At 40.9% G+C, this 23,016-nt stretch overlaps 1 protein-coding gene across 3 annotated transcripts in view; it reads right to left on the bottom strand.

The window, feature by feature from the left end:
• KLHL32 (kelch like family member 32) overlaps nt 1-22,126 on the bottom strand; it is a 118,059-nt gene extending 95,933 nt beyond the window's left edge. For 2 of the 3 annotated variants that reach the window (XM_042885150.1, XM_042885176.1), the window contains exon 1: nt 22,047-22,126. The gene's annotated coding sequence lies outside the window, so the exon portion shown is untranslated. Of the gene's footprint in view, nt 1-20,039; nt 20,153-22,046 lie in introns of those variants that run through there. The other variant, XM_042885159.1, reaches the window with a different exon arrangement.
• Between the last annotated feature and the right edge of the window lie 890 nt (nt 22,127-23,016).

Raw genomic sequence — 23,016 nt, 5'->3', positions numbered from 1 at the left:
GCTGTCATTTTTATCAGTGACTCACTCAAATAAGCCTGAATTTTCAACTGTCACAACCACGAAGGTGCTTTTATTGAACACAGCAATCATTCTTCTTTAGAGTAACGAGAATCAGAAACAATTGGGTATGGCTTTAAAACCCCTTTAATCTACATATAGAATACTTACATGACAGAGAGAGGCATACAGCACAGTAGATTGTAGCAATAGTGGCAATTAGTCTACATGATTTTTTGCTTCTTATGTTTGAAGTATGATTATAATGCTTTTAAGCAAAGAGTAAAAAATAAGTAAAGCATAAGTGATTTCTGGACTGTAGATTGCCTTGGGTAACTGAAGTTCTATTAACGGCATTTTCAATGAATCACAGAATCACAGAATTCCTCAGTTTGGAAAAGACCTTAAAGATCATCAAATCCAACCATAACCTGACCATACTACCCTAACTCTAACAACCCTCCTCTAAATCATGTCCCTGAATACCACATCCAAACGGTTTTTAAGCACATCCAGGGATGGTGACTCAACCACCTCCCTGGGGAGCCTATTCCAGTGCTTAACAACCCTTTCTGTAAATAAATTTTTCCTGATATCTAACCTAAACCTCCCCTGTAGCAACTTGAGTTCATTTCTCCTGGTCTCTCCTGTCACCAGTGAGAAAAGACCAACCCTCACTGTAATCCCTGATCAGGTATTTGCAGAGAGCAATAAAGTCTCCCCTCAGCCTCCTCTTCTCCAAACTAAACAGCTCCAGTTCCTTCAGTCGCTCCTCAGAGGGCATATTCTCCAAGCCCTTCACAAGCCTTGTTGCCCTTCTTTGGACTTGCTCCAGCACCTCAATGTCCTTTCTTTGAGGTGCCCAAAACTGAACACAGTACTTGTGGTGAGGCCTCACCAATACCAAGTACATGGGGGGATTATTTCCTTAGTCCTGCTCACCACTCCATTCCTGATACAAGCCAGGATGCCATTGGCTCATATTCACAATGTGCTTTCATTGGCACACTGCTGGCTCATATTCAGCCAACTGTCCATCAGTACACCAAAGAATTTGAGTACTGATTATTTCTTTCATTTATATTTACTTCAATAAAAGCGTAAAGAATTTATATATCTCTTTGGGATTTATAATATTCCTTCATTATTTTTTTAGCATAAAAAGAGCATTCAAAGTTTAAAAGAAAAAGGCTGTAAATATCAGTAGCTAAGGAAACATGACTTTAAGAACAGCATTCCACAGCCACAGGTGACAGAACTATACTTCAAGATAACCTATATCTCCAGGAAAGTGACCAAAATATTTCAAATAGTCTTTTTCCCCCTCAGAGTATATTTAAAATAGCATTGTCTGTGTGTACTTTCAATAGTACTACAACTACAAAAAAGGCTATTTTATCTTTAAATCAAATTATCTTGGAACATAAGAGTACAACCAATCAGCATTTTTTCTGCACATCATATGAGTATTACAACAGGATAGCTATAGGCTTACATGTTCACAATTTGACAATTTAATCATGTTATTGAGTAACTGGTCACAAAAACAGTATGAATTTTACATAGTATTCGTTAAATTAGCATAATTATTTTTCATATACATTCATTAACAGTCCAAAGAAAAATCTAGTCCAAAGAAAAATCAGTCCAAAGAAAAATTCTAGTCAATCTAGAAGGGTAAATAACTTCACCAACATCCACCCTCAAAAGGGAGGGAGAACTTCATCAACATTAAGTGCCAGTCCCTGCTCCGTTGTGTCCAGGCTGTACAGACATCTGGTCTCTTATGGCCTCCAAAATAACATTGCCACATCCAAACAAGTAAATTTGTAAAGTCACCAACTAACTCTCAGGCCATTCCAAAAAATACTTTGTGGAGTGCTAGATGGCTCATATTAAGCACCTGTTAGAGCTTGTTGTAATTATCTATAGATACAGATGCCTGAGTTTCAAGCTCTGGCCTAGAAAGGGCACAGTTATTAGCACAAAGCTTTTGAATGCTTTGCACAAAACACAACAAGAGCTGTGAGAATATTCAAAATTCTTGCAAACTTTTAACTTGCGAACCACCTTGGACAGGCTTTCTATATTATATTTTGTCTTTTATAAATACATGTCAAGAACAAAGAACATGAGATGTGGATCAGCTAATAGTGAATATTTAGATACATATATATATATCAATAAAATTTCAAATGTCATTAGAAATCATTTAGTAACAGACGCTGAGAATTTAAAACATGCTCTGTATGAAGTTAGAAGTTCTATTTAAGGTAAGGATGAAAGAGAGCATCTTCTTTTATTACATTACTCCTCTTGAAGAAGTGACAGGCTACTTGGGGAGACTACAAGGAGGTAAGGTATGCAGGGAGGAAGTTAGGAAGGCAAAAGCCCAACTTGAACTTAGATTGGCCACTGCAGTAAAAGAGAATAAGAAATCCTTATATCAGTGGTAAGAGAAGAACCAAGGAGAATTTCCGTCCTTTACTTGATGCAGTGGAGAATGTGACCACTGAGGATTAGAAAGCTGAGGTCTTCAATACCTTCTTTACATCTGCCCTTAATAGACAGATCAGTTATCCTCAGGGCACTTTGTGCCCTGATCTGGAAGTCTGGGATGCTACGCAGAATACATCCCCAGTGATTCAGGTGGAGACTGTTAGAGAGCTCCTCCTCCATCTGGACTGTCACAAGTCCATGGAACTGGACGCACTCTATCCTAGGGTGCTGAGGGAGTTGGCAGGGGTGATTGCTGAGATGATCTCAGCCATCTACCAGTACTCCTGATTATCTGGAGAGGTCCCAGGGAACTGGAGGCTTGCCACTGCAACTCCCATCTACAAGAAGGGGTAAGGAGGATCCAGGGAACTACAGGCCTGTCAGTCTGACCTTGGTACCAGGCAAAGTTATGGAGCAAGTCATCTTGGGTGAGATCACACTGCACATGCGTGGCATCCAGGGGATCAGGCCCAGCCAGCACAGGTTCATGAAAGGCAGGTCATGCTTGACCAACCTCATCTCCTTCTGTGACTGCGTGACCAGGCTGGTAGATGAGGGAAGGGCTGTTGATGTAGTCTACCTAGACTTCTGCAAAGCCTTTGACGGTCTCTCACAGTATTATTCCGGGGAAACTGGCTGCCTGTGCCCTGGACAAGTATACTCTCATTTGGGTAAGGAACTGGCTAGAGAGCTGTGCCCAGCAGGTAGTGGTTAATGGAGCTAAGTTCAGCTGGCGACCTGTTACAGGTGGTGTCCCCCAGGGGTCGGTACTGGGACTCATCTTGTTTAATATCTTTATTGATGACCTAGATGAGGGGATTGAGCGCACCCTCAGTAAGTTTGCAGATAACACCAAACTGGGAGGTTGTGTCAATGTGCCTGAGGGTAAAGAGGCCCTTCAGAGGGATCTAGATAAGCTGGATCACTGGGCTGAGGTGAACGGGAGGAGGTTCAACAAGGCCAAGTGTTGGGTCCTAGTCTTTGGCCACAACAACCCCATGCAGTGCTATAGGCTTGGGGATGAGTGGCTGGATGAGTGTGAAGAGAAAAGGGACCTGGGGGTGTTGGTTGATGCTCAGCTGAACATGAGCCAACAGTGTGCCCAGGTGGCCAAGAGGGTCACCTGGCCTGCATTAGAAATAGTGTGGCCAGCAGGAGCAGGGAGATGATCATCCCCCTGTACCTGAGTACAACATTGAGGCCACACTTTGAGTATTGTGCTCTGTTTTGGACTCCTCACTACAAGAAAGACATTGAAGCCCTGGAATTTATTCAGAGAAGGGCAATGAAACTGGTGAGGGGTCTGAAGCATAAGTCTTACAAGGAGCGGCTGAGGGAGCTGGGCTTGTTCAGTCTGGAGAAGAGGAGGCTCAGGGGAGACCTCGTTGCACTCTACAACTTCCTGAAGGAAGGTTGTGATGAGGAGGGGCTTGGCCTCTTCTCCCAGGCAACAAACAGGACCCGAGGAAATGGCCTCAAGTTGCGCCAGAGGAAGTTTAGGTTAGACATAAGGAAAAACTTCTCTCTCATAAAGCGGTCAGGCAATGGAATAGCTGCCCAGGGAGGTGGTGGAGTTACTGTTCCTGGCAGTGTTCACAAGGCGTCTGGCTGAGGAGCTATGAGATATGGTTTAGAGACTTGTGGTAGCAATGGTAATGGGAGGACAGTTGGACTAGACAATCTTAATAGGTCCTTTCCAACCTTGTGATTCTATGATTCTTCATAGCTTTTACATAACTTCATATTTTTCCTCAATAACAACAAAAAATAGTAATTTGCCCTTTAAATCTAAAACAGAAGACAAAATTATGCTCTGGATGAGCAGAAGTTGCTTCTAAGCCTGTTAAGACATAACTGGCTTACTGACTACTCCTCCAGTATCCAATGAAAGAAAGCAAAGCTATTTTCAAATACCTTTCTGCAAAGAGAAGAGGGCATCAGAGGATTTCTAGTAGCTTTAAGCAACTTGGGAGCCATTCATCTATATGATAAAAATGATTTGGACAAGGTCAAGATAGCTGGAAAATGAGGAGTAGGAGAGAAGGTGGAAGAGGGGATGATAAAGAGCAAAGTGGTGATAGACAGCATGTGAACCAGTTGCAGTTGCTTCCAGCAGTCTAAAAGCACATGTTAAAGTCAGAGAATTGTCTGTGAATAAAATAGAAGAAAAAGGGAGGAATTTGTCTGCAGTCACAGGAAGAGAGGCCAAAGGCCAGCTGGGAAGAACTGTAATTGCTGGGCAAGAAGGCTGCATGCTCAGTTCAGTAGTGAAGACTGGGAATGTACAGAGAAGAAAGCCAAAGACAGAGATCTTAGACTCAAACTTGGTCATGACAAATAAATAAATAAATAAATAAATAAATCCCAACAACCAACAAAGCAACCAACTAACGAGAACACCCTCAAATTTTTAAAGAAAGCAGCCCAAAGAATCAATTGAAGTCCACTTCCTTTAGATTTTGGAATATATAAATATGTGCTTCACATCTTCTTTGGAGAGAAGTGTTTGCACAACAGCTGCCTTAACTTTCTGCTGACTATGCTGGATTATAATGGATAATGTCAGGTAGCAGTTTACTCAGCAGCAGAGCTCAGTGCCAATGATTAGAATGGTTCCAATTCTATTATTGTTTCATGTGATCAGCACAGTTCTTCTAGATTTGTTATTTCAATTTGCCATTTAAAAGTGTTAAGAAGTTAAACCTCCAAAAAGTTAAAAACAGTAGAAAAGAAGCTAAGTGCTCCTGTGCTCAAAAGGAGGTTGTGTATCATCATCTAAGTATAAGGAAAAGTGTTGGATTTTTCTAATTCAAATACTTCCTAACATAGGAACTCTGTATTTTTATTAAGCAAAACAAAACAAACACCACACAAATCTAAGTAGAATTATTTCATATGGCTTATGTTTGTGTTAAAAATAAAGCCAATGAGTGGCTCTTATAAGTCTGGTTAATGCCATTGCAGCATAAACTTGTATTACAGGGATACCTGCCAGCTGCTTTAAGTATAAAAGGAATTTTCACATGTGGCTTTCAGTATTATTCACTTCTAATTGACTTACAATTTTAAATAGGGGTGCCAGAACCCAAACTTAACTAGAGCTCTGAAGTAGATTCATTTAATTTGGACTCTTTCTTTATAATGAACTTGGAGTGGTTAAAAACACTTTTATACTGAAAAGACATTTTATTAAAGTATTAAAAAATCTAATTAGAAAGAGAAATTCCAAACTATAATGAGTCAATCAGAATAAATAAGAAAATAGTAAAATTTCATTCCAAAAATCTTTCTCACCCACCTTGTGGCAGACTGTATTAGGAATCATTACTGTTTCCTAATACATAACATATATCAGAATGTTATAATCTAACAGAACCTACAGGACAGATTGATACTTGACTTTGTTTCTTTCTAGGAAAACAGAGACAACTGTGGGATTTATTTTTCCAGAGGTTACGTACAGTATCAGTTGTACACATATGAATACATTAACACTGTCATAGTAAAACATGCAGTGATAACTTTAAAGATCACTCTGTATGATGAAATTCCATGCTGTTAAGACCTTATCAGAGGGAATACAAGATAGCAGAGGTTTACAGAAGTCATTTTCAATGCTTCTCGCTACATACTGTCTCAAAATTGTGATCCTGGTTACACAATATCATTCAGACTTTCATGACTACATCTGCAGCAATTACCTTCTTTTGCTCCTCTTTCTTCAGGCCTCTCAGCACACCTGCACCGTATCTTCTTTATTCTAGAATTTCCTTAAATCATTTGAAAGTTTCATTCTGAAGTTCTGCAAGCACCTTGGTTACAGATTAACCAAGCATTAAGCCTATGTCATTCTGGAAGGACAGTGGTTTCCCTAGCTACAATCCCTTATTTCATTGGTGTCCAACCATTTAGCTTACACGGGCCACACTGACTAAAGAGGAATTGTACAGGGCCACATCTATGAAGATTTATCCATAAATAATGCCTCCAAATTATTTCCATGAAAAAGACAACCAATATGAATTGCTTAGCCAGTGTATCAAAATCCATAAACTTACCTGTCATACCTTGAGTTAGCACTGCACTGCACCCTACCTGTGCCCCAGTTTCAGCTCAGACAACGTCAATAGTGCACTGATGTTTGGTTGTTGCTGAACAGTGGGTGCACACTCAGGGCTGGGTTGGACCTCCTGGTGGGACAGAACTGCCACCATAATGGTGTGGGGCAGGGGGTGGCTGTATTGTGAGCTGTGCCAGGCCACACGTGGCCCAGGGTGCAGGTCAGAGATGTCTGCCTTACTTGTCATCTCACTCGCAGATGGTTTCTTCCAACCCATCACCTTACACTGCTTTCTGCAGATGAAAAAAAACATCTATTTTTTACAAAAGGTAGATTCTCCATCATCTACACTACTCTTTTGCTATAGATCACTATTTTTCACGCTCACTGACGTGTTTGCACAGTCCCTGCTACCTATATAACTTTAAGCCAGAAAAGAACACAGGTAAGTCTTATCTGAGACGTGTATAATGTAAGGTACTAGAAAATGTTATGGTTCACAGATCTGTTTGGAAGATAAAGGAAAGCATCAGGAGAACCCATCTGTTATCTATCAACAGATTTTTTGTAAAATCCATATAAATAAAGGCAGATCTGACTACTAGTAATTGTCAACATATTTAGCAGCCAAAAGAAAGACCAGTCACGTTGACAGCTCAAGGAATTGCATCATCTGCTCCCAGTTGTCAGCAATAACCCCATCACAGCAATGGGAACATGCAGAAGTACAATAATGGGCGACCTCTCAAGAGCTGCATTTCATTATCTACTTTGTTCTCAACTGACCAAACAAGAAAAAAAATACACTCAAATTACCATTTCCTTAACAGCTGTAAACCAGTCTGTACATGAAACATGTATTACAGTCCCACCTTCAGCATGCCCATACAACGTTTTAGGCACAGCTCCCAGAACAGAACCAGGTTCCCCTGCCCTAATGTAACTGCTTCATCATGGGATTATAGATAACATCTCTTACTTTCCTTCTGACCCAAGAGTGCACTCACAGAGGGATAGTAAAACATATCAGCATCAGGCTTAAAACTCCCAGCCAGTCAAGGAAGTGATCATCCTGCTCTGCACTGCTGTGGACCTTAAGAACTGTATGCAGCTATGGATACCACCATATAAGTGGACATAAAACTATTAGAGAGCTTTCAAGGGAGGGCAATGAAGATAGGGAAAGGTCTAGAGGAGTGGCTGAGGTCCTTTGGTTTGTTCAGCACAGAGCAGAGGAGGCTGAGGGGAGGCCTCATGGTGACTGCAGCTCCTCACAGGGAGCAGAGGGACAGTGACAGGACCCAGGGAAACAGCACGGAGTTGTGTAAGGGGAGGGGCAGATGGGAGATAAGGAAAGGTTCTGCACCAGAGGGTGGTGGGCATGGAATGGGCTGCCCACAGCAGTATCACAACCTTGAGTTGCCAGAGTTGAAGAAGTATTTGGATAATGCAGTCAGCCATAGAGTTTGAGTTGTCCTGTGCAGAACCAGGAGCTGGATTCAATAATACTTGTGGATTCCTTCTAACTCTGAATATTTTGTAATTCTATAATTATTTTTACTCTTCATAGGAACAGTTTTGAATCCTCATCATGGATGACCGAACCCAGATCAATTATTAGCCGAGTGCTGTAGCAACAGCTCTTAGATCTTTTTTAAATTGCTTGTTAAAAAATAGAGAAGCTGAAATTTAAAAGAAAGAAGTACATCACTTGTTTTCTGATGTAAATTGCTGCCTGTGTTCACAAGGGCTCTGTGAATCTAGGCACCTTTGAAAGACTTAGAAAGCTGTAGTTAATTGCTTACTTCCAAAAGAGTAAGGCACACCTTAGACTTTTTGCATCAGCTATTTTAGACATCTTGTTTTTCTTTCATACACAGACAGATAATTTGCAGCCTGCCGAGAATCCTTGTTCTCAAGCCTCTGTCACTACCCAGATGTTGAACTAGGATTCTCAACAGGCCTCAAGGTTCTGTGAAAACCTTTTCTGGATTGAACCAAACAGAAGATGATTTGTGGAGATAGTCCTAAATGCCCAACTCAACTTCCTAAGCTGGATGCCAGTCATTAGAAACCCACTGTATTTAGAAAAATCTAAGCATTGCCAAGTATAATTATCTGTAAATGTCTGGAGCCCAGCTTTGCTGAAACAATATCAGAATACCTGTCAATATGAAAAATATAATGTAAAAGGTTCTAGGAGAATTTGTTCCTAAGCAAAAGGTATATATACATATATATATTTTTTAAAGTTATAAGGACATTGTATGGAATCACTAAATGCAAGTTAAGACATTGCTTCTTCAGTAACTAACTAAAATCTAGTTTTTACATTTAAATACTTGAATAGCAATGCTTACAAAAAAAAAGGAAGCTTTCTTTCTTAAAATGAACAACTATCATGTTAGCTAGTCATCCTTAACATTACTGAAGTCCTTGGAGAAGTCAAAGTTCAGTATGGAAGACTCACTGTCTTCCTATCAGTTCAGAGGAGCCCACAAAAGCATTTCTGTGGAGAGAATCCATGCTTGGCACCCTGGTGGACTTCAGACTGAATATGATTGGTTAGCATGCTGCTGCAGCAAGGAAAACAAAGTGCTGGGCTGCATCCACAGGGGTACTGTTAGCAGAAATTGAGATGTAATCGTCCCACTCTACTAAAGGCTTGACAGGCTGTACCTGTAGCACTGTGTCCAGTTCTGATACCCCAACTCAAAAAAGGGCTGGACAGACAGGAGAGGGTCCTGAGGAGGGGCACAGAAACCATTCAAGGAATGGAGAATCTGTCTTGTGAGGATAAATTGAAGGAGTTACACATTTCCATAAAAAGAAGACATGGGGAGCCTCGTTACAGTATTCTAGTACTTTAAAGACAGCTTCAAAGAGGGTAAAGGCTGTCTCTTCACAAGGAACTGCATGGCAAAGGCAAGGGCCAATGGCTACAACTAATCATCATCATATAAGAGTGATTTTTTATTTTATTTTATTATTTATTTATTTTTAACAGCAGAATCACTGCACAACCTTCCCCAGTACACGGTAGAATCCCCATCACTGCAGGTTTTTAAGATGCAATTGTACAGTGTGCTGGATAATCTCATCCAGGTTTGATTTTCTCACAAAAGGTTGGGCCTGATAATCTTTCAAGATCTCTTCCAAAGGGGTTGTTTCTACAACTGACTGTCTATCACACAGTCACTTCTTTCATGCCATCATTGCAGCCATGGAACAGTGGCTCACCTCCGCTGGTGCTCATTTTTACAAGCATGGCATGCAGGCTCATATTCATCACTGGCAAAAATGCATGGCTAGTGGTGGTGACTATGCTAGAGAAGAGTGCTTTGTAACTGAGAATTTGCTCTATCATATAGTGTTATTTTTATTTACTTCCACAGAAACTACATGAGATACAAGTCTAAGAGACATTAATCTCAGAGGAAGCTACATACAGAGATCTCACATTAACTTTTTAAATTATTTAAGACATACTGTTATTCGTATCAGAATGATCAGAGATTACCTTCTTAATTATCATTCCTGAGTGTAAAGCATTTGATTCCAGCTGTTATAAACTATTTAAGCAAAAGCGACTTCTTCTAACATAAAAGAACCTACTTCATAAAGAAATACCAAATCAAACTGTATGCATCCAACAAAAGAATACTATTTCACATGGCTTCTTTAATATGCAAGAAAATTCATAAGCTTTATAAAAGTTAAATTGCCTGAGATTAGTCTGAATTGCTGTATTTCACTGTATTCTTCTGAACTCTACACCATACCACAATAATTTAAGATTTCTTTCATCAGTAACTACTTCATGAGTCCAGATTCCTGGCCCCCAATCCATACAGAAGCTACTTATGTGGTAAGTTTGTTCCGTAGCAAACAGTAACATTTAAATATGTTAATGCCAGTCTACCTCCAGAGAAATCAACAGTACAGCATCTTCACTACAGCCAACATGTCTTCTAAAGCACAATCTGACACAGACAGATGTAGGAAGAATAATGTCACCAGAAAAAATATGTTACTGCAGTCAAAGATAAGAGGTGAACAGAAAATATACTCATTTTAAAGTAAGAATAAGTCACAATAAAGTAGTCATAGTTACTTCCTTCCTTGCCACCAAATACAGCTCCTGGAAAAAGGGGGAAAAAGAAAAAAAAAGAAAAAAAAAAAAAAAAAAAACCAACAAGAAAAAAAACCAAAACACCTGCACCTGAAATGAAGCTTTCATTTCAAACAAAGAATCTCAGGATTGCTGAGGAAAGCTTGAAAACAGTGTAACAGGCTTATTAATTATTCTGAAAAGTGCCTGAATGTATTTAATGACTGATGTCTGGGAATTGAATTCTATTGCTTGAATGCTTGAGGCTGGCAACACTGAGATTAAAAGCCATTGAATAATATAACAAATGAAGCTATTCATCAATGTCTTGAACTGGAAACAGACACACTGGCCAAAAAGGTGCTGACTGGCATAAAGTTGGCCTGAAGTACCCATCCACTCTTTCCAATGACCAAGTCCAAGGACAGTGCAGATAGATCTGCACTGGATAATTAAATGGTGCTTGATTTCTCTTGGAAAAAAAAAAAAATTGAATCTGAGGATTTGCAGGGGGGACAGACTGCTCTTCACCTTGCCAGTGAACTGAGTAGCATGATCAGAATCTTAAGCACAGACTTAATGGTTTGTTTTGACCTTTTCTTTCCATCTTTGGACAGTAACAACTGAATGCAGCCAAAAAGGACTGAATGCAGGACTGCATCCAAATGACCAAAGTCACTGTAATCAAAATGCTGACTTCTAGGTTTGGCTGAGTTCCTTCTCTTACCTGGCAACACTACCTAATCAGAAGGCAGCTCTTTTTAAAATATTAAAAAACTTATTGGGAAAAAAAAAAAATAGGTTTAAAAGATCTCCACAGTCTAACTCTTAGATCTGGTAGTGCTGCCAGTCAGTGAGCAGACAGAAACTGCTGCATCACCTCTAGGACCGGCCTTTCAAATATAACAAGTTGCAAAACAAATGCAAGTTTTTACCTCTGTGTTTATATGAATCTGAGATAGACAAACAAAGGCTCTTGCCACCTACTTCCAATGCAGGAAGAGTACAAAATGCAGATTAGCTAGAGTAAAAAGTTATATGATCTCAACATATTTATGAAATATCAAAATCCAAGGCAAAAACATTGCTGGAGCTTGAGTATTTCCTCTATTTACCATTATGCAAGCATTATCTTTGAAGTCCACACCTGAGACAGAAAACAAAATTCCTGAATCTGCGTTGGAATTTACTACTCTGAAAGTCTTTGAGCATCAGCAGCTCACTTGCATTGAACAAATGCTGAGATATCAGAAAGGTTTCTCAACACATCACCTGCACAAAACACTATATTAACAATACCCCATGGCTCTTGCTACTCTGTTCAAAGCTAAGAGGATATCTCTATGCAGCACAGTCAATCTGCATGTCCTAAAGATATTTACATGTGGAAAGTATCAACCCTTCCATAAAAACGGTTGTGTTTCTTTTTCCTACTACTGCAGTCACAAAAACATTTGATTTGTGGCCTCAGTTTTCCAGGCCACTTGGTTACAAGCAGAATCACACAAACAGGAAATTTCCAGTAAAGATTCTGGGATTGCTGAAGTTTCTGCTCTGTGAAGGTAATAACTAAGAAAAAGCTACAACTCCAGTGTGAGTTTATTACCACCTTATCAGCTCCACTTCCAGTCTGAGCCTTTACCTTTTCATGCTGGAAACTTTTTATGGAGCACAGATATATTTGCATAAGTGCAGCAGTTGTGAATTATTATCTACCATAATATTCAGACATTACTCAGTCACAAAAGGTAAAGTAAAAATAAAAACATAAAAAGTAGAAACAAAGTAAAAAGTGGAACAGTGATTTGGAGATTTGGTGTCACTTAACAACTGATTAACTAATACCTTAACAACAACAACCACCACCTCTCACTAATGCACAAATTCAACATTTGGCCACACAACTGAAAATATTCTGCTAGTCTTAATAATGCCTACCCATCATCTGTGTAATGTTGGACTGAAAATAACGAAAGTTTGAAATATGCCAAGAACAACAAAAAAAAAAATAATACAAAAAATAATTTCAAAGGTGTAGGAAATCTCATTGATTTTAAGTCCTCTGAGTTCTCCTTGTACCTAGGCTAATGTTAGGGGAAAGGGGTTTTTTTTTGCTACAGCTGACTGCTGCACTGTGAATGGTTAGTAACACTCTTAGAAACATAGAGGAAGTGTTACGGTATTCTTGCAAATTCCTTGGGGAGAGTCAGAAAACTTCTGGCAGTGCTAAATGCAATACTTAGATTTTCTCTCTTTTCTGAGTCCAGTTGGTTGAAATCATTGCGCCGGCTTTGCTGAGATCTTCTGAAGACCAAAACCAGGAGAACACAAAGTGTTATCAAAATTCATCCCAGGTTTGCAAACAACAGGCTTCCATGTTTTAAAATAACTCGCTACTCTTCAAGCAGCATCTCTACTGCATTTGTAAACCAGGGATAACAGCTCATCTTTTATTTGTTTTCAGTTTCTCACAGAAGCAGTTTGTTATGATTGCGCTCTCCTACACAAAAGCTGGTCAGGACTCCCAAACACTCTTCCGTTTATTTACGGTAAGCAGCAGCAAAAACACTGGCTTACTTCAATTCAGTGCAAAAAAATAAAACATGACCTTTAACAGCTTTTAGCCTTAGTGCATAAAAGAACATCAAGCACCTGGAGTCCCACACACTGTCAAGTCTCTATATATTAATTCCTGGGCAAAGCAGTTGCCCTGCACTTCCTTCTCTTGCCTGGTCTGACTTAGAAATATATAAACAATTATCTGAGGCTAATATTAAATTTTTGATTTTTTTTTCTCAAAGCTGATCACAACACTGGTCAACTTTAAGAGGAGAGCTGGTGATCTACTCTGCAACACACCTCCACAACCATGCACAACAGAAGATTGAGGGTACCTTACGCTGGTATTGCTGCAGAACGTTTCGTACCAAACCATGATAGAAATATAAGGACAGACTAATTCACAACTTCTATCCAGTTGTCATCCGTCTATCCAGACAAGGAGCATAAGGGATCACAAATCCATTCATTTAAATGTTGTGAGAAACTCCATTTCTTCTGACAGTTTCAAAATGTGTGTATCATACAGACACACAGACAGAAAGCAATCTCAACTGAGAACAGATAGTGAGTTTTTTTTTTTTGTTTGCTTTGGGGCTGGGTTGTATTGTTTTCTTCTTCAGATAAAAGGCTGCAAATTACAGCTCAAGATTTTCTTCAGTGTTTCCCCATCCCTTTCAATTTGATACACTTATTTGAAGAAAAGCCTCCATTTTAAGGAAGAAAATCCTAAAGAGATCAACTCTAACATTTATTAATCTTTGAGTAATAACTGGGATCAGAAATATAATTAGTAAAGAAACAAACACATGTTTAGATTCCTGTGACCTCATCAGTTCTAAGCAAAAGAAACACTGCCTGGAGGCCTAGTCCTTACTACTCCTTCCCAAAAATTATATTCAGTTATATTCAAACAATTCCCTTCTACCCTTCCCCTATCATTAGGTCACTGTGGTCATATGACCTATTATTAAAAAAAATAATGAATCTGCTCCACCAGCTGTGCTATGCAAATCAAAATAGGTGAAAAGTTGGAGGTTTTTGTCTTGAATTGGAAAATTACAATTGACAAGGCCCAGCTGTTAGAGCGTGGGTGTCCAATCTTTTGGCTTGCCTGGGCTGCACTGAGTGAAGAGAAATTGTCTAGGGCTATGTCTACAAAGTCTGCTCCAAAAGTAATGCCTCCTATTTATCTCCATGGAAACTACAACAGACGCAAAGAGCACAACACTGTTTGATAGAGCAAATTCTCAACTACAAAACACTCTTTCATCACAGTCACCACCATTAGCCATGCATTTTTACTAGCAATGAACAAGAGTGCTCGGAACAGTCTGTACCAGAAGAAGTAACCCATGGTTGTTGTCACCATTGCTGAAACACACCACCCATAGCCTCACTGTTCTCACATTCAGTCTTCAGTCTCCATAACCATCAACGAGTGCCAGTGGGTGCAATTTTTCCCAGAAGGAGGAATTCAATTGCTCACCTTTGCTTCATACACTCTTTCATGTCAGACTCCATTTTTTCACCGTCCCTCTGCTGCCATCTGTCATGCGGCAACAAAATGTAATGGGATATTGGTGAGAAGGTTCAGCTCCTATAGTCATACCACCAACATCCACCTCTGATATCATGGACCAAAATCATATAATAGAAGGCATTACTTTCAGAGCAGCTCTCATAATATATTATATTTAATGTATAAAAGTTACAAAACTTGATTTTTAATGTTTTTAAATTAAAACATATAAAAATGAGAGAAACAAAAGCATAAAACCAGTGACTGTTTTTGTGAAGCTAAAGATGCATCAGGCTGGTTTGACAGCAGTGGTTGCAGTTCTTAGTGAGCTCTCAAGGTGTCCATCAGACATTTTAAATGAAATCTTATTCTTTCTGTGCTTCATCCTTGACACCTGACTGTGAAATAAGATATATGTCTCCAGTAAGATAAAGCTTATAAAAGTCTGATAAAGAGACTTGATCGGGTTTTTGATCACAACTCCATACATTCCATTTGAAAACTGGCAAGTATTCATGTCAACTGAAAACAGAGTTGCAAATATACCAAAAATTTGATAATTTTTTTGCAATCTTGAAACCTTTCTCAAATTCCTTTACCAAAACAGAAAGCACGGCAGCATATTTTTTGCTTTTCACCAGACAACGCTTAGCCAATGTATCAAGTTCCATAAACTTATTTGTCATAACTTTAGTTAGCACTGCACTGTGCCCTCCATGCGCTCTGGTTTCAGCTCAGATGGGGCCAAATGTTTGGTGTTTGGTTGTTGCTCAGCAAAGCATGTTTGCCTGGGGGCAGGGCCACTCAGCAGGACCAAGCCACCTCCATGATGGTATGGGGCAGGGGGCAGCAGGACAGGCTAGGCAGGGCTGCATGTGGCCTGCAGGTTGGATATGCCTGTGTTACATCCTTAATTATTTTCACTTACTCAACAGCATCACTAAATCAGTATAAGCCCAGCGTACAACAGTTATTTATAAATAGAAGATACGATAAATTCAGTTTGTCTAACAGCTTTCCACCCTTACAGATAGTTCAGAGCACTATGACAGACTCAGAACACTGTGGAAATATGAAGCTGCGAAAGTATGTACTGTGCTAGTTTTGTGCATGAGTTGTTCTCATATTCAGTGTGTCTCTCATTTGCATCCAAACAGCATACATCCTTGAGGGTCCAGTCACGCTGGTACAAGAGAACTGCATGTATCAGATGGCTGGACTTGCCCACATTTTACAGTTTGATTTATTTGCTGTAAAAATGCACTCCCATTTCTATTTCTCCATTCATAGTCATCCTCCATAAGTATGCATGCAAAGAACACTCAGTTCTTTCCTACTTTTCAGCAACTTTTAGGGTTTTTTTCCTGCTTCTAACTGTGACCCTGTAAGGAAGATGAAAACCCATGCACTAAAAGAAGATGCATGAGATTTCACAGCTGTATTACATCATTCAGTTTCCTGTGCGCTTTCTCGCGAGCCAATATAGCAGATGTACTTGCATGCAAAACTCACCACAAACCACAAAAGATGAGGGGCATGTTTTAATGTAACCTCACTGAAGGTGGGAAGCTCAGTGGGGGTATAGCAAGCTTTTAGCACGCTCTGCAGTTCTGATGCACTAAGATTTGCCAGAAAGGAGCCCTGCTCCCTTCCTGTTTGTTTGTCTGGGCTTTCTGCTAATGGAGAAGAAGAATGAAAAGAAAGTTCAGCTAAGGAATACATCCCCAACACAGACACTATTATCCCACTAAAGAAGCTCAGCTTTTAGCTTTTGAGATCTCGTTTGATCTCCACAGCTTGCTGAAGTCAAAGTCACTGTACTTTTCCAGAAACATCACCTCAGTTCTTTTTCTTTTTTTTTTTTTTAATGCAACTAAAATAAAGGTCACTTTGACTGAAAGAGGGCTTTCAAAACTAAATATAATACAGAAAAGACAAAAAACAAGCAAAAGGTGCATTCCCTCATGGACTGAGCCTCTGACTGTCTGTTACTGATTTGAAGATACCATTGTAAATCCTGTGCTAGATAGAAAAAGATATACATTCAAAACCACTCTCTACTTATAATTTGGGAAAAAATAGATTTAAAATATACACATATAAATGTAATTTATACATATACATTCTAAAAAAAAAAAACAAAAAAAACTTGCTATTAATTTTAGAGAACAGAATTTCAAAACAAAACTTGGAAAGAATGCATCCTATATATTCTGATGACATCTTTCAACCATCAGTGTTTATCTGTTGTGTCTCGATTTGGCAGGTAGAGTTCCAGTTTAGCTTACAAAGGGCAGTAGCCCTTTTTATGTACTTTATTTAACCTGAAGTGAACCCTGATGGAAAATGTTTCAGACATAATAAGGCCATAAGCTTGCTCATGTCCACTTCAGAATGCATTATTAATCTAAGCAATGTTGTTTTCACTTAACCTGCCAGGTTTTCTGGTGGGTCTTTTATTTTTTTTGTTTGTTCTAAACCCATACAGGATATAAATCAAATCTTACCAAGACAACAGAAATAGATCTCAGCCATTCTTAGATATGATACCTTGAAAGGAAAATCCCCCTGTTGCCCAAAATACTGATGCTGAAAATTTTTTGAAGCATATTCCTATTGAACAGTTAAAGGAGAAGGTAGGCACAAATAGGTTAAAAAAATTAAGGATGGGGTTTAGGCAACGGGGGAAAAGAGTACACGTACACATTCTTAGGACACATCCTGAGTAAGCACAACATTCAGACAAAAAAACAAAAAAAAACTAACAGTAAATTAGGCTGCAACATCACATCTTCTACACTGTCAAAAACCACCACTATAATATCATCCTTGTCGGGAAAATAAAGACAGATGGTTGCAAAAAAGAGACACTGCAGAATAACCATAACTTCTAAGTACTGATGAATCAAAATATTTACAGCACTTATCTCCCTATAAAGCTCATTCTCCTATAATTAAAGTTCTTCAACATTACTGCAGCATATTGCTACAGAACTTTTGGCAAAACACATTCTCAATTTACATAATTGTTCAGAGTAGTCACCTACTACAAAGAATCATACAGTTCCAAATGTTACTGATGTTCTGAAATCCTCTGATTTATTTTCTCATAACTTTATTTTGTTGCTTTCTCAATACAGAGAGATCTCTGACTGCTGATAAGAAAGTGGATAACTTTGTATCCACATGAAAGTGAAGGGAATTTGCATGCCGTTCACTACCAGGACTTATTTGAAATGACACCTTTCCTTTCTTCAGCCATTTGAGAAAGATAGTTTTGAAGAGAAAGCAATGTAGGCATACATATGCAGACAACAATACTGCCCGATCCCACAGGGTATCTGCCCTTTGAGTGACTTAGCTGTCTACTGACAGCATGGAGCATAGAAGGTATTTCAGCTCATCCATCCTGTGTATATGAAACTCCTTCCCAGAAGGTAGCCAAGCATGGATGGTTCACACAAAGTCTGGTAAGGGACTTACCAGCAGCATCAAAGCTTTTCTACATCCAAGTTTTTCCATAGCTGAAAGAGCAATTAAGATACAAATCTGATAAAAGCTTGATAAAGCATTCTTCCAGTTCCACTCCTGGCAAGGTAATTCAGCTGACTGCACAAAGTTCTCCAATGGGTGCTGAAGATCACAAGGACTGTAGGCTAGCACCCATCCCCAACATTTTGCAGCTCCTTCTCTGGCCTGTATGAGATGTTTCCCTCCTTACAAAAGCCAGGCTGATCCAGAGTGGCTGATCCAAGTGGAAACATGCTAGGGTCAGAAGTTTCTAGACTCTCCTTGTCTCCCAGTTCAAAGTCTCCACCATCACTGCTCCATTTTCTAGTCCCGAAACTGCCTCCTGATCTTTCCTGGAGTCCCTGGAATTTCTCCACAGATTCATCAGGAGTATCCCTCATGAGATTCTCTCTTAAACGTGTTTATTCTCAAATTACAGACAGAAACTGTTTCGAGCCCAAAATTTAATCAGAGGCAAATCGCATCCATGAGACAACATACTTTTTTTTTTTTTAATAAAAAAAAATAGAACCATGAGAAGTATCTGCTCTCTACTCTCAAAGATCAAAATTTGATAGCATAATTTCTAAGTTTCCTGTGAAGTCAAGTTACTAAAAGCCTAGAAAATTAAGAATCCCACTTACAAGCACAGTCTCTTCCAATTGCAGAAGCATATGGAATGAGACAAGTAGCATCAACCCTAATTTGATCTGAAGCAGTAAAAATGCCATCCAAGTTAGAACACAACTTGCTGTTTCAAGGATTTTATGAATCTTTCACTGTAATAGATACATCTCAGATCAGGAAACCGGGGAAGATATACCACGACAACCAAGTAGTACTTTTTGTGGAGAGGAAATAAATAAATACATCATTAAAATCACACTTCTGTAACTTCCTATCTTTCGACACTGTTCCTCTGTCTCCAAAGAACTGCGCTACAAACACTCAACCAAGGCATATTTTTGTTTTGCTTCTTTTTTTTCCCCCTTTCCCTATCAGTTCTGGATTAATTGAAGGTCCAAGAGTGCACAGCACACTGGCAGATGACATACAGAAGTCTTAGGTGGATGAGATATAAGAAGAATAATTTTTTATACTAAAAAGAAATAAAGCGAACGATGACGTGGCTACCATAGGTGAGCATAATGACAGTGGATGACAGTCACGTTTGGTTAATTTCTCCTGATAACACTGCCAACTGTTCTTAGCTAAGCATTTAAATTTATTTCATTTCTCACTTCATCCAATTCTAATTTCTCGTCCAATTTATAATAATTTCCCTGTACTACTGTGACCATTAAGTCAATCACACTCTGCTAAGCAGAATCAATCAAAAACACCACAGCAGTGCTATGAACTTCATACTGAGTAGACTCCTTTTAGCTGTGTCATAGAAGTTATGTTTTACCCATATCTAATTTTCAGGCAGAAGCAACACATTCTGAATCCAAAAAACTAAGAAAAAAAGTAATTTTAAAATAAACGTATTCTCCCTGGTCAAACCCAGCTCACCTAACTCTGCAAGTACCCCCTGCAGAACAGGCCTATACAAGCCTAAATTCCCACCTGCTACAGATGTCTCAACTAAACTTTTCCATAGGTAGTTCAGGTGAACTCTAAGTACACTGGTCCCCTCATTATTAATGGAGTGATCAAAGGGAGGGAGAAAAACAAAACAAAAACAAAAAAACACCCAACTTCTCCGATGCTGAGTTTTTTGAGTCTCGAAATACCAATCTTGAGCCAAATTCACTCATTAATGTAGGGAATACACAGACCTTTTAACAGGGATTGCCACCTCAAGCTTTGTTGCTCACATCCTTACGAAGAAGACAGACTGAAGTGAGATCATGGCTCAGTTTGTGGATGCCAAGAAATCGTGAGTTTGTCAGCTGAGAAAAAACTGTACATTTTCCAATTACGTTTTGCCAATTTCAATTTCAGACACTTCTGAGCTTGTGCTAAAAAAACAAAAACAAACAAACAAAAAAAACACCAATAAAACATAACAACAAGAAAACAAGAAACTGAAAACAAACGCAAAACTTCCAGATTTTTTTTTTTGTTTACATAGATATTTTTACTTTTAGAATATCATATGGCTTTCCGACAACAAAGAAAATGCTTAGTAAGATATCCTGTGTTTTTCCTATACCATCCTAATTTGTTAAGCATTAAACACAGCACATCAATTTCTATACCAAAATTCCCTTTCTTAGAAGTACCTGCTTGGTCATGGAATTGAATGCAAGATATATCAGCAAATCAAACTGGCTCATTTTTGAAGAAACCTAGACACCTCTTTTTCCTCTCTACTGCCTCCCTTTTAAGTATTACAAGAACTATATTCCCCACAACTGCCCAAATGTACATTTTCTCCATGCATGCTTATACAGGAAAAATTGGAGACTTTTGCTCACATGCACGACAAATCCCATTGTTAATGGTATTTTTCTAAATACTGTATCTTAAAAAAAAAAAATCTTATGCTGAAGAGGTGTTAATTGGTGTGACTGCATTATTTTTAGTGACCTACTAAAGCAAGAGCTTATTATTCCACAACAGTTTCTCACACAAACCGTACCTCGCTTAGCACTTCAGACATAATCACGGCATAGCGCTGTACAGATTCTGTCAAATTATTCACATTCAGGAATGCAGACAAAAGATGAAAGCATTTCTCCCCAAACGCTTCCAACATTAAGTAAAAATTTCTCTGTGTTCATTTGTGAACCTTGCTACATAGCAAAATCATGCTGTGTAGCTCTCTATTGGGAGATTTTAAAGCAATGGTGGTAACCATATTATTCGCTCCATGTATCACTCGATTTCTCCAAGCTGTACTTAAATAATAAACTTTGGGTTTGGATGAAGACCTCCAGCAAGGTGTTAAACACCTTGCCCCTGCCAACAGTCCCATCCAAGCGGATCAGCTACAGTCATTCTTCACGCCGGCTCTGCTTCTGACCTTTTAACGAGCGTTGCCATTACCGCTGATGCACGCAGGACTAACCCAACTTGCTTGGGAACCATACCGTCCAGCCTGCGCGTGTCACGTCAGCTCGCAGCAGCCGCAGGCCGCCCACCAGGCCGGGAGCGCTCGGCAGCGGAGTTCAGCCCCCACCGAGCCCTCCGCAACACGCACCGCCGGAGGTAGCCGCGGTCTGGAGAGATTGCTCCAATGCGAAATTCGGCGCTAAGCACCAAGCCTTTCCTCGCTCCGACCGAGTTATTTAATCACCTCAGATACACCTTGGAAGCTGCTGGTACTGCAGCTTTCATCTTCCAGAAGCGCAAGAGCTGAAAAAGAGCGGAGTTCCCTCTCCGGGGAGGGAGACCTGGTGTATTTAAACACCGGCAAGGACCTTCAGCTTGATCTCGCCGCTCGGCGGAGCGGCCGCAAGCCCGGACGGCGGCAGAACGCGGCAGATGCCGGCGGGCGCCCGCTGGAGCTCCGCTTTAGCAGCCGCCGCTGCCACGCCACCTGCGCGGCCGCAGCCGTGGCTCCCGCCCAGCTCGGTCCCGCAGCACGGCAGCCCGGCAGCCCGGCTCGGCCCGGCGACCGGAGCCGACCCCGCTTCACGCCCCCCGGCCGCGTCCTCCCGCATGAGTTCGACCGAGCCGTGGCCGTCCCCCGGCTGCTGCCCGGGTCGGCGCGGCCGCTCGGACCGTCTCCGTAGCAACGACGAAACGCACCCTCCCCGCTCTCCCGACCCCTGGCTGCTCCGGCGAGGGCTCTGGCTGCCCGCCGCCTCAGCCTGGAGCGGCGCCGGCCGCCGGCTCACCTCGGGACGGGTGCCCGCAGCCCGCTCCGACAGCCGAGCCTCAGGGACGAGCTCCCGCGCCGCAGAGCCGCCGGCCCAGCTGTGCGACTGTGGCGGAGCGGGAGGAGCTGAACAGCTTCCCCTCCTCTCCCCGCTCCGCCCAGTGCGCAGCGGCGGCCCCGGAGCCCCCGCAGAGCCCGTCGCGGCTGAGCCGCACCTGCCGGGGGTGGGGACGAGCCGCAGGGCGCAGCGGCCGGGCCTGTGCCTTGTTGGTCCTTCCGTCGGTGCCCCTGTCCCGGCGCTCGCACCGCGCTCTGTCCCAGCGCCCTCCGGCGCCCACCGCGGCAAGGGCGCGCCGAGGCCGTCCTGAGGGAGAGCAGCGGGGAGGAGGCCCGAGCCGGCCTGGGAAATAACTCGCGATCTGCAGAAGAGCTCTGAGCATGTCCCCCGGGATGGCGGGGCTGGGGGAAGAGGGATTTTGGACCAGAAATAACGTTGGAAAGGTTTCCAGAGGGACAAAGCCGGGAGCCAGGATTCAGTTTAGGATGGTAAAGCATCGGTGTGATTTACAGATGGGATGTAGTACTGGGCTTTGCAGTGAGGCTCAGTGACAACCTCGCCTCCTGTCACTGAGGAGTTGGGAGCTTCTGCCCTTCAACTGGTCTCACGATAGTGAAGAACATTCAGCTACACACTAGAAATTAAGAAAAAGAAAGAAAGAAAAAGGAGAGAAAGTTAAAACAGAAGTCTAGCGGTTAGTGAGCCACTCATACAATTCAGCAAGCTTGAACATCACTTTACTATTTCAAGAGTTGCTTTGAGCAGATTTCATATCCTGCCACTGGATTTCTTTAGGAGTCAGTTTCTGTTTTCTGATCTCTGCTCTAAACAGAAAAGCAGCAGATCCCCAAAATCTCTATCTAGAATACTCTTTCACATTACATTTTATGTGCATGTCACATCACAGCATCCCAAACCTTTTCTAGCTAAC

This window comes from Lagopus leucura, unplaced genomic scaffold (genome assembly GCF_019238085.1).
Source record: "Lagopus leucura isolate 7727_CA_CO unplaced genomic scaffold, USGS_WTPT01 Super-Scaffold_73, whole genome shotgun sequence".
Taxonomy (NCBI): Eukaryota; Metazoa; Chordata; class Aves; order Galliformes; family Phasianidae; genus Lagopus; species Lagopus leucura.
The sequence above is the reverse complement of the archived record's forward strand: the minus strand, read 5'-3'. Positions and strand labels throughout refer to the sequence as shown.